Below are 15999 nucleotides of genomic sequence, written 5' to 3'. Positions count from 1 at the left end.
CGATCATTCATTATCTGGATGATTTTCTTTTTATTGGCCCCCCGGATTCGCCATTGTGTAGGAACGCGTTGGCAGGCATGGTTTGGGTGGCGGAGCATTTTGGGGTGCCGCTGGCATCTGAGAAGACGGAAGGCCCTAAGGCTGTTATAAGTTTTTTGGGCATAGTTGTCGATTCGGAGAGGATGGAGTGTCGGTTACCAGAGGACAAGTTGGCATTGTTGAAACAGGAGGTAGACAGGATTTCGAAGTTGCGCAAAGTGACCCTCAAGGAATTACAATCCCTATTGGGGAGATTGAACTTTGCCTGCAGGATCATGCCTATGGGTCGAATTTTTTCTCGTTGTTTGGCTAGCGCGACGGCGGGAGTGAAGGCTCCGCACCATTACGTTCGCTTGACGAAGGAGCATAGGGACGATTTGATGGTTTGGCAGCGGTTTTTGCGGAATTACAATGGGCGGTCGCTGATGCAGGAGGAGACATTGAGCAATTTTGATTTTGAAATATTTACGGATGCAGCAGGTGGCTTTGGTTACGGCGCCTACTGTAAGGGTAGGTGGAGTGTGGGGCGGTGGCCTCAGGCGTGGAAGTTGTTGGGCCTTACCAAAAACTTGGCACTATTGGAGCTGTTTCCTATCGTGGTAGCTGTTTTGGTGTGGGGTCCCATGTTCGAAAATGGGAGAGTGCGCTTTCATTGCGACAACGCGAGTGTTGTAGCGGTCATTAACAGTTTGTCGGCCTCCTCTCCCCCCGTAGTTAGATTGGTTAGGGTTTTAGTTCTTCGCTGTCTGGATTTGAACGCAGGGATTTCTGCAGTGCATGTGCCCGGGGTTACGAATTCAATAGCAGACTCTTTGTCTCGTTTTCAGTGGGGCCGTTTTCGAGAATTGGCGCCAGGAGCGGATGCCACGGGCGTGGAATGCCCTTCCTTTCTGTGGAAGGTGATTACGGAAGAGCAGGAAGACTGATTCGGGAATCCTTATCGCAGCAGACATGGTCGGCCTACGATTCTTCGTGGCGAGTATGGCAGAGTTGGTTGGCAGAGTGGGGTGGGGTCGAAAGTGATGAGGATAGGATGTTGGCGGTATTGTTTTTAATTGGGAAGGCAGCTGACAGCGGTTGGTCTGCTGCTAAGGTAAACAAGTTTGTAGCGGGTTTAGCTTTCGGTTTCAAGTTGCAAGGGGTGGGGGACGTTACGAAGAGCTTCTTAGTGAGTCAGGCGTTAAAAGGGTTTCGGAGGGGTAACAAAGCCGGGGACAAACGAAGGCCTATTTCGTTTAGTACGTTGGAAGGCTTAGGCAGAGTCCTTGGGGGTATTTGCACGTCAGTTTTTGAGTTGGCCCTGTTTCGGCTGGCTTTTTCTTTGGCCTTTTTTGGGGCAATGCGCATTGGTGAGGTGGTGTCAGGCAGCAGGGTTTCGGCGGGAGGGGTGTTGGCAGAAGATGTGGAATTTTGGGCGGGGGGCATTGTTTTTTGGATTCGGCGTTCAAAAACTGATCAACAGGGTAGGGGCAGACGGGTAGTTTTGGGGCGAGTTGATGGGGCATTAATGTGCCCTAGTGGCTGTTTGGAAGCATATTGGGGCGTATGGGCGGGTAGGACGGGTCCTCTCTTGTGCCATGCGGACGGCACCTATTTGTCTCGGTTCCAGTTCATTGCGGTTTTGAAGAAGGGATTGGTAGAGTTGGGCCTTCCCCAGGACATGTATGGGTCTCATTCATTTAGAATTGGTGCTGCAACCGAAGCGGACAGCCTTGGGTTGGGGGCTGATGCGATTAGGAGAATTGGCAGGTGGCAGTCGGATCGGTATTTACTGTATGTTCGGCGTTAGCTGCGTGGTTTGCATGTCCTCGATGTGTTTTTCCTATATTCTGTTGTGTTTTTTCCAGGTGGCGACCCCTTTCTTGCCTGGATATTCGGACACTCTTACGTTTATTGGGGTGCGCTACGAGCCGACGCGAGCCCAGATGGTAGGCAATTGGGCTTTGGGAGGGAGCAGGTGCTGGTCCGTTGGTTGGGTTTCCGAGGAATGGTATGGAGCAGGGTGCTCCTGGAGTTAACCAAGTCCGCTCGCTTGGATAGAACCCCCGACATTATTGTTTTCCATGTGGGGGGCAATGATTTAGGGGTCAGGCCGGTGAGAGAATTAATTAGGGACATACGTTCCGATTTTTTGAGGTTGTGGACATCGTTCCCGAACGTGGTGACGGTATGGTCAGATGTGGTACCCAGACAGAGGTGGAGGCAAGCGAGATCGTTGAAAGGGATTAACAGGGCAAGAGTGAAATTGAATCGCGCGGTGTCGGCGTTTGTGTCCAGGAATGGGGGCATTAGTGTTCGTCACTTTGAATTGGAGACAGGTGCCGGTAATTTTTGGTTGGCCGATGGGGTTCATTTAAATTCTATTGGTATTGATTTATGGGCACTGTCAATACAGGAGGGGATCGAGAGGGCCTTGGTGGTTTTGGGGCACTCACGAGCCTGAGGTGGTCAGGGCTGTTCGTGGTTGGCGGGGGGTGGGGTTCTTGGAGTTGACGGTGATTGGTCGGGGAAGGATTCGGAAGTAACATTCCCGACAGTTTAAAATGGTATGGGGGATCTGGCTTTTGGGTATGGGCTCTGGACGGGGTTTTACCTCGGGAGCTATGGTGGTTGGTCTCCCAGAAGGGGAGTTACGGTGCCCTCGAGCTGGGCTGGACGGCTGGGGGTAACATGGTGGAAATAAGTTTATAGCCAGATCTTTCTAGCTCCAAGAACCCTCCCCTCATAATTTTGAATTATTTAATGTTTATTGTTAATGTTTGTTAATAAAATTGGCCGCTGTGGCCAAAATTATCCAAAGAATTTAAATTGTACCGTGTCTTATTCTCAGGAGAAAGGAAAGAGGGGGATGATAGGAGGCGGTGAGGTATCGAGGAGAAGGTAAAACTGAAGTCGCCATATGCGGTCATGTCGAATCCATACTGGGCCTGAGAACGTCTGAGTCTGCCTCCTGATTAGAGATGAGCGGTGTTCGAGTCGACCTGTTCGCCAAGTTAAAATTCCAGCTGTTTTGGGCGGTGTTCGAGCCGTTCATCGAACTCGAACACTCTGCTTAAAATTCGGCTGTTCGAGGTTCCGTTCGAGAACGGTTCGTTGACCAAAAGCGTAACTTCATTTTCACATTAATAATGGTTTTCAGTGTTAATAGACTGTTTCATGGCATAGTAGCGGTGTGTGGTAGCAAGCAGTGTAGTGCACATGTCAAGGAGCTACACCGTGTGTTTCTAATTATTTTTTACCGCATCTTGTCCAGAAAATCCTTTTGGGCCTTGTACTCAGCAGAGGAGCCCACCAGTGAACCAAGCTATGCCGCCTGTTTATGTAAGAACTGCGTGCTACTCAGCAGAGGAGCCCAGCTGTTAAGCAAGCTACATCACCTGTGGTTTGGACACTTTATTTTTTCATTTTTTCTGGAATGCCGGTTAGGCCTAATTCTGGAATTCCGGTTGACCTGCACTTACTGGGAAATCCTTGTTCGTGGGGAAGAATTGTAATCCTAACGGGGTTCAGCGGGTTATCTGGACCTGTAAGTGACACACGCTGGACCTTTCAGTGTAGCGCGCATGCAGCCCCGGACATGTAAGGGCATGACAGACCTGTTATTGATGGATCTCGCGTGCCAGAGCCTTGCATGTCTCTCTAGTAAGCTTGACGCGTACCGCGGGGGCATGCCGGAGTCTCGTTTGTTAACGGAATTAAGCTGACAAATCGCTAGCACAACTAAAAACGGACATCCACCACCACCCACAGAATCAACAAAGCTTGCAATCTGTCAATCTTTTCTGTAGCTGGCATGGTTGAGGTTTCCCAGGTGGAGTCGAATTAAGCCGCAGGCTCCACTCCTGGTGGTGCCCTTCTGGACATTCCTTTAAGGTTCAGCTTTGCAACCATACTGCCCCCGGAAATCAAACACTTTGCCTTCATGGATGCTGTTCGGAGGTTCGTGGGAATAACGCCGCCCGATCAGCACTTGGCCTAATTTATGGTGGGAAGTCCGATGGTACAGTCATATGTAAAAGTTTGGGCACCCCTATTAATGTTAACCTTTTTTCTTTATAACAATTTTGGTTTTTGCAACAGCTATTTCAGTTTCATATATCTAATAACTGATGGACTCAGTTATATTTCTGGATTCAAATGAGGTTTATTGTACTAACAGAAAATGTGCAATCTGCATTTAAACAAAATTTGACCGGTGCAAAAGTATGGGCACCCTTATCATTTTCTTGATTTGAACACTCCTAACTACTTTTTACTGACTTCCTGAAGCACTAAATTGGTTTTGTAACCTCATTGAGCTTTGAACTTCATAGCCAGGTGTATCAAATCATGAGAAAAGGTATTTCAAGTGGCCACTTGCAAGTAGTTCTCCTATTTGATTCTCCTACGAAGAGTGGCATCATGGGCTCCTCAAAACAACTCTCAAATGATCTGAAAACAACATAGCTTTTCAGGGGAAGGATACAAAAAGTTGTCTCAGAGATTTAACCTGTCAGTTTCCACTGTGAGGAACATAGTAAGGAAATGGAAGAACACAGGTACAGTTCTTGTTAAGCCCAGAAGTGGCAGGCCAAGAAAAATATCAGAAAGACAGAGAAGAAGAATGGTGAGAACAGTCAAGGACAATCCACAGACCACCTCCAAAGACCTGCAGCATCATCTTGCTGCAGATGGTGTCACTGTGCATCGGTCAACAATACAGCACACTTTGCACAAGGAGAAGCTGTATGGGAGAGTGATGCGAAAGAAGCCGTTTCTGCAAGCACGCCACAAACAGAGTCGCCTGAGGTATGCAAAAGCACATTTGGACAAGCCAGTTACATTTTGGAAGAAGGTCCTGTGGACTGAAGAAACAAAGATTGAGTTGTTTGGTCATACAAAAAGGCGTTATGCATGTGCTGTATTGTTGACCGATGCACAGTGACACCATCTGCAGCAAGATGATGCTGCAGGTCTTTGGAGGTGGTCTGTGGATTGTGCTTGACTGTTCTCACCATTCTTCTTCTCTGCCTTTCTGATATTTTTCTTGGCCTGCCACTTCTGGGCTTAACAAGAACTGTACCTGTGTTCTTCCATTTCCTTACTATGTTCCTCACAGTGGAAACTGACAGGTTAAATCTCTGAGACAACTTTTTGTATCCTTCCCCTGAAAAGCTATGTTGAATAATCTTTGTTTTCAGATCATTTGAGAGTTGTTTTGAGGAGCCCATGATGCCACTCTTCATAGGAGAATCAAATAGGAGAACTACTTGCAAGTGGCCACTTGAAATACCTTTTCTCATGATTTGATACACCTGGCTATGAAGTTCAAAGCTCAATGAGGTTACAAAACCAATTTAGTGCTTCAGGAAGTCAGTAAAAAATAGTTGGGAGTGTTCAAATCAAGAAAATGATAAGGGTGCCCATACTTTTGCACTGGTCAAATTTTGTTTAAATGCAGATTGCACATTTTCTGTTAGTACAATAAACCTCATTTGAATCCAGAAATATAACTGAGTCCATCAGTTATTAGATATATGAAACTGAAATAGCTGTTGCAAAAAACAAAATTGTTATAAAAAAAAAAAAGGTTAACATTAATAGGGGTGCCCAAACTTTTACATATGACTGTATATGATCGTCTTCGATTTCAGATTTTTACTGTTTTTTGGTATTTTACATTTTTAATCCAGGCTTTCTTGACTTCATAAGGGCATGACATGCCTATATCTGTGTCTCCTCCTCCTCCTTTTACTCCTCCACCTCTTTTCTATATGTAGTTGCCGTTTTCCATATGTTATTTTTGTATTCTGAGCATTTTGTCTGCTTTGAGACACCTTTTAGGCTGTGTGCCCACGTAGCGATTTTTAAGCATTTTTGCCGCGATTTTCGGCGCGAAAACTTTTAAAAATCGTGTACCGAACGCCCCCTATGCATTCCTATGGCATTCCGCACATGCTGTGCTAATGCTGCGCTTTTTTTCGCGGCGGAATCGCATCGCGGAAAAAATCGCAGCATGCTCATTCTTTTGTGCGGAATCGCAAAGAATTGCCGTGATTCCGCACCCATAGGAATGCATGAGAATTGCTTACTTCCCGCATGTGGCTATGCCCACCATGCGGGAAGTTAAGCGTCTCATGTGCGGTTGGTACCCACGGTGTGGAGGAGAGGAGACTGTCCTCCAGGCCCTGGGTACCATACCCCTGTAAAAAAAAGAATAAAAAATAAAAAATCGGGGTATATTTACCTTCCGGCGTCCCGCGCTGTCATCCCGGCCTAAGCGTTCCCAGTAATGCCTTGCGGCAAGGCCCTGTGATGACGTAGTCTCGCGTGACTCTAACGGTCTCGCGAGATCGCTATAGCAACGCGAGACTACGTCATCACAGGTCCGCAAGGCATTACTGGGAATGCTGAGGCCCGGGATGACAGCGCGGGACGCCGGAAGGTAAATATACCCCGATTTTTTTATCATTTTTAACATTCTATTTTTTACTATTGATGTTGCATAGGCAGCCTCAATAGTAAAAACCTGGTCACACTTGTCAAACACTATGTTTGACGAGTGTGACCAACCTGTCAATCACTTTCCAAGCGATGCTTCAAATCGCTTGGAAAGTGCTTGAATATCGCAAGCGAAAATCGCGGCAAAATCGCGATCATAATCACGGTAAAATCGCTGTGAAATCGCGCGGAAAAAAAAACGCGATTTCTGGGAAGGAGTCCGGTTTTCTGTGTGCGTTTTAACACGCAACGTGGGCACATAGCCTTAAGGTGTTTTGTAACTGTTTTCTATGTGTTTGTATGTGTTTGCCTGCCATTGTTTTCAATGGTGTTCAACGTTGTTCGTCGAACGTTCGACAAACATTCGACGAACTTGCCTCATTTTCGACGAACCAAAACGAACTGGAACACTAGCGGGGTGGCTCAACACTACTCCTGAATATATAGACATACATTTTTAATGTTTAAACTATGCTATATATACCTGGTATCTGGTCATACTGTACCCTTTCTGCCAGGAAGTCCTCCTCCACCCACCACTCTAAGGGTATCATTGACACCTGGAACATTGTCCCACATGTGTCATTATTTCTTGCGGATCTTCTTGTTATATTGTGATGTGATCCATCCTGAGCATGTGACAGTCTGTAGGTTACTCCTGCAATTTAGATGTACATTTAAAAATTACCCCAACACTAGTGTATACAGCTCTACGCTTGTGATACATTACCCATTTACTGCTTTTTATATTCTTGTCTAATCCATACTGAGCCTGTGAGCGTCTCTGTGTGACTGATGGTATATATAGGGAGATTGACAATCATCCTTTGACTGTATAGAGCTGTACGCTTCTGATACAGTACCATATATCTGATGTTATTTTGGATTCATGTTCTGCAATATTTTGAAGTTTGGTGGAAGAGGCCGCGGACGTGGGAGTGGGGGGGCCAGCTGGTGAGCTGGTGCTGATGGTGGTGGTGCATCTGCTGGTAGTGGCAAAAGCACAGTAGCAGCTAAGGCAGGAGGTGTTGAGCCTGCATCATGGTCTGGCTCCGGAATGGCGGGAAGGCTACCTTTTCTGGGAGTAGGTTAACCGCTTTTAAAGCCGGAGCATCAGGACCTGGTTTTGGCATACATTGCCGAAACAGACTCCAGCAAATATGCCCTCCTCTTCTGAAGTTTCAAAAAATGCAAGCACTGAGTCGTCAAGTGCTGGCTCCTGGTCAGAAAGAACCCCTTTCCTTGTGTCCTTCACCCCCACCAAAAGTGAATTATGCAGCAGGCCACACTTCACATTAGTCCATGTAGCTCTTTCTATCATACCATGCCTGGGTTATCAAGTCAAATCGTGAATTCCCCAGTCCAAGATGAATCTGACATGGAGTGTGGGTGGCCAGCCAGGGCAGTGGGGTTAATCGGTAGCGGGCCGGTGTCTCAGAGCGATGTGTCACGTTGGTGGTGATGACCCTTTCCGTGGCCCTGGGCGTCCATGCAAAGGGGTGAATAACGTTTATAGGTGAATGATACGTGACGCCACCTGTGGTTTCTGATCACATTGACCCGCGCTGTAGTGTTACTTCTCTGGGACAGATGTTGTGGTGCAGCTAAGATGTAGATGCCCTGCACAGGTAGGGCCGAAGTCGCAGGGCAGATGAAAGAGTTGGTAGATGGTGTGCAGTGCAGGATGTAGCAGAGCCGTGCGCCAGGGGCAGGAGAAAGATGACAGACACAGTCGTGCAGTTCCTTTACCTGTACTTGGTAAGTGCCGTCCAGGACCCAAAGTACAGATGGAGAAGGAGTTGGTCAGCCTGGAAGCAAATTTGGAATTCTCTCTATGCAGATAGGTATTGTGGCCTCCGTTCTAGCGCTTATCTGAGGTACTCGCAGTACTGAGTTCACTGAAGTTCCCCCTGTTGACTCTCTTTTGGAACTTTCTCGTATGGTAGGCAGCCATAGCCTTTTCCTTCTGGCTCACACACGTCGCTGCTGGGGCCTCCGAGCCTTAGTTGGGAACAGAGCATTTACAGCTGCTACTTCCTCCGGTTTCTGCTGCAGGACCGTCAGAGTCCCTACAAACTCGGAGACCGGAATCCCGACCATGCGCTCCAGCTAGGAGTGAGCCTTAACTCTGCTCATCCTCCAGCTCCCCTTCTCACGTCCACACACTTCCCCTTCCCTTCACAGACTGCCCTAACTTACCTCCTCCCGACCACAGAGAGCAGCTCCTCAGCAGTCAGGTTCAGAGGTCTTCCTGCTGGCCTGGAGTGGGAACTGCGTTGTGTGTTGGTTTAACTGCTAGAGAGATCATTCGTTGCTCCCAAGCATGACATCACACTCCCTAGGAGGAAGGTAATGCCACTGTGGCGACCGTACCCCTGGGGGCGCCACAAGTGCACTGATGCCCAGCCACTGCTAGATGATTCTGCTGGTACATTGACCCAGACCACTACATTCCCCTCGCACTCTACACAGCCAGAATCTGACCCTGATGAAACTCAGGTTCCCGTTCCTGCATACTATACCACCTTACACGGTGACAAAGAGGATGGTGCAGATGAAAGTGCAGGTTCTTTGAGCAGGTGGGGGGGCATACTCATGGGCGACGGCACTGGCACAGGGCCCCTCATAGTACGCAAAAGTGTCTCTGCCGGTGGGAGGGCCCTCCACCCGCCATCAGACACACCGCCATACTATGAGGGGCCCTGTGCCAGTGCCGTCGCCAACGAGTGGGCCCTCCCTGCTTGCTCAGGATCACAGCACTTGCAAAGTTGAAATACTTACCTCTCCCTGCTTCACTGCCGTGACGTCTTCCGCGTTTCCAGACAGTGACATTCTGGTCAGAGAGCACGATGACATCACGTCTGTACGCCCTCTGCCTAAACAGTCCAAGTACAGAGAGATGGAAGATGGGGACGATGAGGAGTCCAGACTAGTACAGGGATTCCCTAGCGAGGAGACTTATTTAATTGTTTTCAATGTTGGGACAGCTATTTTTGGGGAACACTATACTCTGTAGAATGATATATGAGGCCCACCATACACTGGAGCATTCCAAAGATGGACATCAGACACTGGATCAGCATTTACAGGGCCCATTATGCACTGGAGCATTAGAAATGGGGCCCATTATATATGGAGCATTATTTGGGCCCATAACACAGTGGAGCTTCATCCATGGGGACCAAAATATACTGTAGCATTATGTGGAGCTCATCATATACTGTATGGAACATTATATGGGACCAATGATTCTGTATGGAGAAATATATGGGCCTCATTACTCTGTATGGCGCACTATGCGGTGGCCATAATACTGTATGGAGTAATATACTGTCCGTTTTTGCAGCTATTGGAGAATTGACATCAGTCATGAGATGTAAGAAGTGAAGTATTTTTGTACTATACCGCTAATTCTCTGCCGTATCAGAGGATCATGATTTGTGGCATGTGTTAAAAGAGCCCAGTGACACTCTTTGGCCCAGGGCCCATGAAAATCTGGAGCCAGCCCTACCCCCCCACAACTTTAGCCAAATAACCCCCAGTTTTCAATGCCTAACTATTTTTATAAAGTAAATTAAGGTTGACAAGCTTCAGTAATAAGAATTGAGTTTTTGGCATTAAAATGGGCATTGTAGGTGTGTTTCCTGTCCTCCACTTCCTGCCGACCTTGGTTCCCCATTGACTTGCATTGGTTTCGTGTTTCAGTCGGCCTTCGACTTTTCACGATAATCGGCCGATTTCGTTCGACCCAACTTTTGAGAAAGTCGGGTTTCATGAAACCCGACTCGACTCGAAAAAAGGCAAAGTCGCTCATCTCTAGTCCCCATACCTGTATTGCGTCCCATAGGTATGTTGTGTCCCCCTGCCGTCCATCATGCCCCTGTTGTGTCTGGGCGCCGCCTCCCAGCCATCCATCATGCCCCTGTCGTGTGACTGTGCGCCGCCTCCAAGCCATCCATCACGCCCCTGTCTTGCGTCTGGACGCTGCCTCCCATCCATCCATCATGCCCCTGTGCGCCGCCGCAGCCTCCTCCTGTGTTGTAAGATTTTTGCACCAAAAATGCAGCAAAAACTGATTATCTGCTGTTTTTGCTGTATTTTTGCCCTTACCCATTGTTTCCTATTGGTAAAAAAAACGCTGCAAAAAAGCTGAAAGAAGTGACATGCTGCTCCCTTTGGATCCCAGTCATGCTCCTCTCACCCAGTCAAACCAGATCTCACACTTTGCACTGATGAGGGTCAGTACCTCGAAACACACTGTCTGCAAATTGAGATTTTGGTTTTGGCTTTTATCTTAAGTCACGTGACAAGTCAGGAAAATCAGAAAATAAGTAAGCAAAATAAAACCAATGTGTGTGTATAAGATTTCTGAAATCTCATAGATTTGCTCGTACTGTAAAATGCAGCTTAAAAATTGCATTAAAAAAACGCTGCAATATCGCAAATTGTGAACATAGTCTTACCCGTGTTTTACCCGTGTGTTACATCACCTTTCAGTTCCCTACATCACATTCCCACATTAATACAATAAAAGATGGATTTCTTGATCCACTGTAGACAGATTATTAGTGAAAGTTGTAATACCATAGATTAGTAACTTCACTTATGCCCATAAAATGCCACATTGGAACATACTGCATACAAAATCGGATAATTTCTGTTAATTACATAAAGAGGACTTGTTGTTACACACCTGTCCCAGGTCTGAGTCTTGCTTCCATCACCTTGGTCAGGCCCATCAGGACACACACCTGAGTTTTCGTATTGTTATCCAAGACTTTAGCTTGTTTATTGCCTTCTGTGCACACAGTGTTACTTGACCTGTCTTCATTCTTCCTGCTGTTCTCAAAATTCCTGTGTGTGTGCCATATCCATGCTACCAGGTACACCGATGCACGGGGTCCACATACCCACTGGACCTGGAGCTTAGCAGATCCCTGTCACAAGGTGAGCCTTACACCTGTCACTTGGTCAAAAGTGGCCAGTATTGGTCTTACTTTATTCACACTGCTCCTGATTGTTCCCTGAGGGCGTGGCTTACAAGATCCTCTGGGGCGTATCTCTATGCCACTCTGCATATTTATCGTGTGAGCCACCCCCCTCCTTGGTATAGACTATAAAAATGAGCTCTAAATAAAAAAAGGCCCATATCGCTGAAACCGTATGGTGGGTTATAAAAATAAAAAAGATTACTCAGGGGAACAGTGGGAATAAAATAAGAGCAAAAACTTGCGACTCATGATTTGGTAGTAGGTCCTCTTTAAAGGAACAGGAAGAAACGGAAAGTGGTTAAGTCAAGTAACAGATATGAGAGCATCTGCCTAAAAGCTTCATCACTGTAATAGAATTTCAGTAAAAGTGAAGCTTTGTGGTGCAGCATGCCATAAAGTGTGACACTGGCCCAATAATTTTGATCTACTGACTTTTTGTACTGCAGGTGTGAGGATTGGAAGACACTTTTAGGTGGGAAACTATGCTGCAGTTCAGAGAATCATGGAAAATATGTCCATCCATAGTGAATCCCAGTTCTAGATTTACAATCCCGAAGAAAAGAGCTTATCTTCAGTATCAAACTATTCATAGATGTTGGTCTGCCCTAGTGCAACATGTACAAAGAATCTGCAGCCCCTTTTTAGTCACAGCTGTCTCATTACTTCCAATGGCATGGGACATTTAGAGAAGGGTGACAGAACCTAAAGTCTGGAGGTTCTCACTACTGGAGATATGTGATATCAAGTAGTGATCATGGGGGCCGAGAAGTTTTCATTACTCCCCGTCTGTCATCCCGTTGACAAACACTACAGGGAGCAATAGACTGCACAGTACAATGTAGACCGTCGGTTTGGGGTTCCTTGCTATGTTTGGTATAGCTGCTGCTGCTGCTAAATTCTGTACATCCCCAAGTGTCATCAATATGTATCCAAAGATGTAACTCTGGATACACCTAGAGGCTGAAAATAAATATATCCTAAACCAACGCCAAGCTATATTGTGCAAGATAGCCAGGCAGAATAATAGAGTGCAAGCCCTTGTGCCTAAGACGAGCAGTCTCTATAGGTATACAGATGCAATCAGTGCATGTGTACATATATATTAGACATATTAACAGAGAGAATGAACCAGATTAGTAACTTCCCCCCTATCCCTGATATACAAGGTATCCAGATCCCCAAAATGTCACAGTTCCCTTCATATCCCGAGGGTGATGTCATTTCTATCTTACAATATAGCAAATACCCCCCCCCCCTATCAAAATGGTCATTGTGTAGATGGGAGAGGTGTCAGTCTTCTGCTACAGTGTCATGTCATACAGAAACATTATCTCACAAGGTATCACTGAGAAGGAAGGGTCAGAGAGACAGATGTCAGGTACACAGCATGGTGAGTGGCCTTTGCAGGGTTGGAAACATTGCACACACTGCTGTCTGCAGCGCATCCATACAGTCTGCAGCACATCCATACAGTCTGCAGCACATCCATACAGTCTGCAGCACATCCATACAGTCTGCAGCACATCTATACAGTCTGTAGTACATCCATACAGTCTGCAGCACATCCATACAGTCTGCAGCACATCCATACAGTCTGCAGCACATCCATACAGTCTGCAGCACATCTATACAGTCTGTAGTACATCCATAGTCTGCAGCACATCCAGTCTGCAGCACATCCAGTCTGCAGCACATCTATACAGTCTGCAGTACATTCATAGTCTGAGGACATCCATCCAGTCTACAGCACCTCCATGCAGTCTGCAGCGCATCCATACAGTCTCCAGCACTAAACCTGCTCTGAAGGTGCAGTATCATATATATGCCCCAACGTAGTGTGAACAGCTGCATAAAACTCTGCATAATATGACACCTAACACGTAGTATACAACCTAATGTGTCTAGTAAGATAGCAAAATGTACATTAGACATACATAAGCAACCTGTAGCTCCTCAGCTTGTATGACTTGCTGGAACTTGTAGTCCCCCACCTACTGGAAAGCTACAGGTTGTCAAATCCAGAATATGTACAGTAGCCAAACCAGAAAAAGCCATCACTGAGCATCCCCTATAGAAAACAAAATGAAGGTAACACAGAGGATGCCATATGGGGTCATTGGTGCTACCCCAGTGCAGGGTAAGTGGATGGGGTGACACTTTGCTGGTCCCAGAAGTTAGTCTGTAGTTGGGGTCTCTCTGCTGCAGAGCATCTCACACTGCACCACACATCCCTGCACCAGTCCATAGCAACAGGGCACTTGGTGCAGACTGCATGTCAGCTGAGCATCCCATTCCCACAGCAAGGCAGGCCTGGCAAAACAGGGGGCTGGAGGGGTACCCCAGGATAACACAACCCCTGAGGGGATTCTGGAGGTAAGGGGCTGGAGGAGAAGGCTGGGACTTACCCTGTCTGGTTGCACCTTGATTTGCAGTGTGATGTCTGGAGTCTCCCTGCGTCTCAGGCTGATGATGATGATGATGATGATACCTCCTTCCCCAAAACAGAGACAGCTGCAAAGCCCTGACCAGGGAGGGAGAGGGGTATAATCACATCGATGCTTCGGAGGGGAGCACAGACACAGGAAAGGAGGGGGTGCTGGCTGCAGAGAGCAGGGCTGGAATTCTGCATTAACTCACTGTGCTGCTGATGCTACACAGACAATAGGAGAGGAGGAAGCACCAAGGCTCAGACCTGGACTGGAGGGGAGGAGAGGAGACGCTCATTACACAGACATAGACCTGTGCAGTGACTGATACTTACTGTTGTGGGGGACCACCCTGCACATTTAGATGTGGCAACTCAGGAGTTAATCGCAGAAATGCCCTTGAGTGGGAAGGGGTTAACAAGATTGGTTATAGTGAGTTCCATCCATCGGTTTGATGGAAGCAGTCTCAACCTAGTACTACATAGCTAAAGTGATAAAGGGAGGCAAGGAGTTAATGCCAGGGGACTTATCGATAGTGGTTGCAGTTACACTTTTGGCCCTGAAACCTAAGGGGCCCCATAAGATCCGGCTGGCCCACAAGAAGACCAATACTATTAAAGACTCAAGAAAGTTGGGGGCCATGTTGGAGATGCTTCAAGGTATGCCATTAGTGAATGCCAAAATATGGTGCAAACATTCACTGGAAGTGGCCCAGGTGAAAATAAAAAAGAATGAAAGGTGAAACAGATGGAAAAGTGAATTAGGCCACGTTCACACGATCAGTATTTTGGTCAGTATTTTACCTCAGTATTTGGTCAGTATTTTACCTCAGAATTTGTAAGCAAAAACCAGGAGAGGAACAATCAAAGGAAAAGTATAATGGAAACACGTCACCACTTCTGGATTTATCACCCACTCCTGGTTTTGGCTTACAGATACTGAGGTAAAATACTGACCAAATACTGAGGTCAAATACTGACCAAATACTGAGGTAAAAAACTCACCCGACACTCAATGTTCGCACATGGCCTTAAAAGTTCGGGCCACAAGAAAGATTGAACAGGTAAAAGGCTAGAAAATTAGGTTCCCTCAATTACTGTATGCTGAAAAAATTGTGTCACAATAACATGGCAGGAAACACTGACAGCTCGGACCTCTTTTTCTCATTTCAAGTACGGTTCCCCTTGATTTCTGTGAAACTTTTAGGCCGGAGTCACACTGGCGAGGAATACGGGAGAGTGAGAGGCGCAAAAAGCACGCATTAGACACGGACCAATGATTCTCTATGGGGTCCCTCGCACCAGCCGTATATTTCTCCTCCGTATTCTACGGTCCGTGGCAATCGCAGCATGCTGCGATTGTCAGCGTACTACGGCCGTAATACGCCAATGCAAGTCTATGGGTGCGCCAAAAATACGGATTACACACGGACCACACATGTGACTTGCGAGAAATACGCACCCGGTGTCTTTTAGCAAATGTGGCAATTCAGTGCGCTGTACAGTAAACTCACACTGACAGGTTTAATAAAGAAACGAATGAATAGATATATACACATAGAATACATATATATATATAAAAATATTATAATATATATATGCATTCTATGTGTCTATATCTATTCTTTCATTTCTTTATTAAAACTGTCATAGGGATCCATTATATGTCCATTTTGCAAGCCTGCGAGAAAATCTCGCCATACGGATGCCATACGGATTACATACGGATGCTGACATGCGCAAAATACGCGACCACACCTTGATTACGGATGACATACGGAGCACTGTTTAGGGGTCTGTCATCCGTATTACGCATGTAAAATACTGACCGTATTTTGCGCAGGTTAGTGTGACTCCAGCCTTAGAAGACTTTTTTTCCCCAGATATGATGCCAGCCCCCCCCCCCCCCCCCACGATGTGTCCAGACATTTCAGGCGATTTCAGGATTAATTCTTTTAGGCTACTTTCCCAAGAGCTTTTGATGAGTTTTTGCTGTGTCAAAAACGCAATGTCTTAGGGTATGTTCCCACGGTCAGTAAACGCTGCAGGTTGGACTTTGTGTAC

At 46.7% G+C, this 15999-nt stretch overlaps 1 protein-coding gene across 5 annotated transcripts in view; it reads right to left on the bottom strand.

Annotated features, from left to right (window-relative positions):
• The window catches only part of OPRL1 (opioid related nociceptin receptor 1), a 166870-nt gene extending 152717 nt beyond the window's left edge, over positions 1-14153 (bottom strand). For all 5 annotated transcript variants that reach the window (XR_012233185.1, XR_012233184.1, XR_012233183.1 and 2 more), the window contains exon 1: positions 13916-14153. The gene's annotated coding sequence lies outside the window, so the exon portion shown is untranslated. The remainder of the gene's footprint in view (positions 1-13915) is intronic.
• Between the last annotated feature and the right edge of the window lie 1846 nt (positions 14154-15999).

This window comes from Dendrobates tinctorius, unplaced genomic scaffold (assembly GCF_039654945.1).
Source record: "Dendrobates tinctorius isolate UK_male_01 unplaced genomic scaffold, ASM3965494v1 ptg000065l, whole genome shotgun sequence".
Classification (NCBI taxonomy): domain Eukaryota; kingdom Metazoa; phylum Chordata; class Amphibia; order Anura; family Dendrobatidae; genus Dendrobates; species Dendrobates tinctorius.
Note: the sequence above shows the minus strand (reverse complement) of the source record. Positions and strands in the feature narration are given on the sequence as shown.